This window comes from Lemur catta, chromosome 16 (genome assembly GCF_020740605.2).
Source record: "Lemur catta isolate mLemCat1 chromosome 16, mLemCat1.pri, whole genome shotgun sequence".
NCBI lineage: Eukaryota > Metazoa > Chordata > Mammalia > Primates > Lemuridae > Lemur > Lemur catta.
In genome coordinates this window covers 33,115,318-33,119,633 of record NC_059143.1, presented here as the reverse complement: position 1 = coordinate 33,119,633, position 4,316 = coordinate 33,115,318, and the positions used below count along the sequence as shown (strand labels likewise).

At 41.0% G+C, this 4,316-nt stretch overlaps 1 non-coding gene across 1 annotated transcript; it reads right to left on the bottom strand.

Moving 5' to 3' along the window:
* Positions 1-1,698: 1,698 nt before the first annotated feature.
* Positions 1,699-1,805, bottom strand: LOC123622019. The gene has a single exon (XR_006729383.1). It is a non-coding gene; the product is annotated as a U6 spliceosomal RNA (small nuclear RNA).
* Positions 1,806-4,316: the final 2,511 nt, after the last annotated feature.

Genomic DNA, 4,316 nt, shown 5'->3' with positions numbered 1-4,316 from the left:
GCAGGAGTGAGGATAGACTTGGCTATTTTGAGTTCCCTTGGGTGCTCTCTTCCAGCATCAGCTCTCAGCAAAGTTTGAGGTTGTTCAACTCTATCTTTGACTCTTTCACCTCAAGCTTCCCCTGTTGTTCTCCCTCCTCTCTCAAGCAACGTCCCTATAGTTCCTCCACCTGTCCTCTCTGACACTTATTGTGGCTGCCAACTCACTCTCACACAGATGTGCAGTCCTAATAAAAACCTAAAGTATTTCCCTTCCCATGTCAACAGAGGAGATGAAAAGATGGTTTTCCAGACTGAAGGAAACAAGGCATCAGATGACGGATATCAGACATGAGTGTCTTTAGTTGGCCACCACTTACTGCTGGTCAGCTCTAAGGGAGAGTGCATGAAAAATCTGGGAATGCGGTCAGGAGACAGGGCGTCTATAGACTGTTCTTGGCAGGGGAGGCACAGGGTCCTGAGGGAGGAGACTCACATTGGAGATTAAGGGAAATGAGACTGGCCTTTTTCAGGTTCACGTAGTTCAATCAAGTAGTGACCAGAACTAAACCATGCTGTCATCTTAAAGATCCAAACAGTTGCCAGGTCAAAGAAAAATCAGTCTGAACATTTTAACCTGTCTAAAGAGAGAGAATGTCTATCAGAAGCACAAAACTGTGGAGTCCCAGGGGCAGATGTTGGCAGTGTCCATTCAAGCCATGACCCAGGGAGACCAGTCCAGACCTAAGAATAGAACATACCAGGTCCCGGTGGCAGAGATACCCCTACTGCAGAGATGGTAGCGTCAGCCTGAACCTACCGCTCGCCAGCACGGAGCTCGTCCCCATTGTTCTCGTAACATATGGATCCAGCAATCTGTTAATACAGGCTGCGTCACCATGTGTCTTTGCCTATAGGGAGAGAACGTGTTGGCTCTTCTGTTGTATGTCTTATTATAAATTATGAAGCTGGCTCTGTGGTTTATACTCCAGACTCTTGTAAACTCAGATAATGTGAATCTACTCTGGGATATGGATCCACTTTTGGTCACTAGGAAAACTCAAGCGTAGGAGTACAGGAGGCTGAAGAACTGACCATGGGTGGGAATGTTCCAACATGGCAAAGCTCCCCTGAGGCCTTGTGGCATCCAGACAGCTAAAGACTGAGGAGCCAGCCAGCATCGCAATGACTTTCTCTCAAATTTCTCAAGCTCTTTTGGTCAAAGCACAAGCTTTGGACATAATCCTCAGGCTTCTGTACTGGTTTTGATTTGGCATGGCTCAGCCATGGAATGAGTGTGTCTGACATGCAATTACACAGTTGCAATAGCTGTATACTAAAGACCATGTAAAAATGCCCCATGTCAAAACAGTCAAGACAAAAAGTCGCATACTTTTTGAACCCTGTTTTAAATTAGAAAAAAAAAATTAAGAGATAATACATGAACGTGTTTCAAATATTAACATGTATTTTAAAAGGACAACAAGATGCCTTCCTCTCTTGTTCTATTTGCCCAGTTTCCATTTCTCCCAACAAGTAACCTCTGTGATTAATTTACTGCACACTCTTGTAAATAGTTTAGCACATACAATTCAATAAGATATGTTTTTATTTTTTCCTTCCTTTTTTTTTCACCCAAAGTAGCATACTCTATGCTTTTTTCTGTATATCTTGGTGATCTTTTAATCAGCTTATGTTGGGTGATTTTTCCATTTTTTTAAAAAATGTGGAATGCTTCACAAATTTGCATGTCATCCTTGTGCAGGGGCCATGCTAATCTTCTCTGTATCATTCCAATTTTAGTAAATGTGCTGCCAAAGTGAGCATGATTTTTCTCTATCAGTACAAAAAGTCACTTCTTTCAGGAAGTCATATCATTCTCCTAGTAAACAAGGTAAGGACACAGGATTTGGCATCAGACAGGCACAGTCTCATAACTTATGATTTATGTGCGTTGGGTGGGTTTTTTAATTTTAGTAAAATTTAAAATTCAAATCTATAAAATGGGGGACAAAAATACCCAGTTTACAAGGTTTTAATTAGGTCTAAATATAGATGTGGTGCCCTTAACACGTTGTCAGGCATATGACTATCGGAAAGGAGGAGAAGATGGAAGAAAGAAAGTGGAAGAAGAAGATGAGGGAGGAGGAGAAGGATTCTGCATTAGCTTAATTTCCAGGTTCCTGCAATTTCGCCAACTGGGTGCTGGATGCATAAATTTCCTGCCCCACTCCCAGTGGACTTTAGATTCTTTATTTCTAAGTGAGAAGAGAATTAGACTGGATGATTTATGAAGCGTTGTTGATACAATTGTTAGAATTTAATGCTTTCAAAAAATTCACTAAGTTTTCCATTTTTAAATATTTATTTAATGTGTATTTGTTATGTGCCTGCTTTGTGCAAGACAGTTAGAGAAAAAAAAGTGAATGAGACATGTCTCTTCTCTTCAGAATAATTTTTATTAGATATAGGCAGGAAAAATACAAAGGAAGGGGCCAAGAAAAAGGAGAGAGAAGTTTTTCCTAAAGTCTTCATTTGAAAGAGACAGAAAATTCCATCAGGAGCAGTGGAGTTGGCTGTGAAACCTGTCCCAGTGACACAGTCAATGTCAGTTAATCCCCATGGGTCTGCTGGCAGAAAAGAAACCCTGGTGAATAACTTCATTCTTGACTTTCACCTCAGGGGTGTGGTGGGTGGAAGGGAACGCTCTCTTGAATGTGAGGCACCACAAGCAGCAACACAGGTGCTGAGAAAAATTGGACTCACAATTCAACTCAATCCTGGTTGATTTACATGTATTAAGCACCTGCACATGATAGCTATGGAAATTCGGGTGAGTCACCTTCTCAATACTTGAACTTCCTCACCTGTAAAATGGGAACAGTGATAGAAGCTTACCTCGTAGGACTGTTGATGAGATTAAATCAGTTAATATGTGAAAAGCACTTGGAATAGTATTCGGCACATAAAAAGTCCCATATGACTATTTGCTATCATTGTTATTGTTATTCGGACCTGAGAAGAGTACTCATGGCTAGAGGAAACATGAAGATCCATAACAGCGTTTTTGTTCTCAAAGAGAAAAATCCATAGGCAGCCTGAAGATGCTATTTTTGGGCTTTACATTAGTTATATAGGGCTGAGTCCGCTTAGGTTCTCTAAGATAAACTTCCTTTGACTTCTCTAGACAACCTAGGTGATAGGTCTCTCTCTATCGTGACTTCAGACTAACTTAAATCTTTAGCATTGGACATCAGTGGACTATTGTCCAAGAGGTAGAGAAAGCTGATCAACACTTTGTAAATAGGCTGCAGAGCCCCTAGTGAAAATGATGAGATGTTCCTGGATTCAGTGCCAAAATGCTACTATTGCATCTTTGCTGGGTAGTCCAGGAAGACAGAACACTCAGCACGTTCTTTCCAGGATGACAGAACCCATACCAAGAAGAGCACCAGCCCATGTCTATAGTTTTAGGTCACTGGTACATACCACTCCAGGGGATTGAATGGTGTGGCGGCTATTGTTCCTGGGGGAACTCTTGGTGGATTCTTTCTTGTGGTTGAAATAAAATCTCTGTCTGAGCAACTCCCAGACAAATGGCCAATATCTCAACTTACAGAGGTTTGTTTTTTTTTCCTTCTTCTCTTTTTTCTATCCTTAGGCATTTTTCCTAAAAAGAAACAACAAGAAAAGTGGATAATTATGCATGTTATTCCTTCTCTGGCCTTCTCCCATCTCTGTCGCCCTCCCCTCCCCAAACCATCAGAAACACAAAAATGATCAGGTGTCAATTAGAGCAAAACCAGCTGAAAGTAGGTGATTTGCAGTTGGGTATATGGGACCAATTGCTGTGATAAATGTGCTTTTAAGTAGCTAGTTCTGCAAAGGATATAGACTGCTCACGTATGATTAATTAAGAAATAATTATCTTTGACTGGGGGAATATGAGACAATAAATGGACCATAAAATCTAAATAAACACTCAGACTGCAGCCTTTACTTTCAATTGTTGCCAGGGAGATTTATGATTTGTATAAAAAGACATGATAACCAACCACCCCCCTCAATCCACACACCATTTCCAAAATCCAAAGGCATTGTGAAATCACGCTTGACACAATTCTTGTTTATTATACGTTCATTCCCTGTCTGAGGACATTCCACATCAGAAGAGCACATGAGTGCACAGTCGTTATGATGCTCTCATTTTCCATTTGTTGAAAGCCATTGTCTTAGAGGATATCAGTGACTTCCTCGGCCACATCTTCATTTCTTACCTGACCTACAGAAATGATCCAGGAGAGGTTCCCCAGAGTCTAGTTCTCCTCATTCCAATCC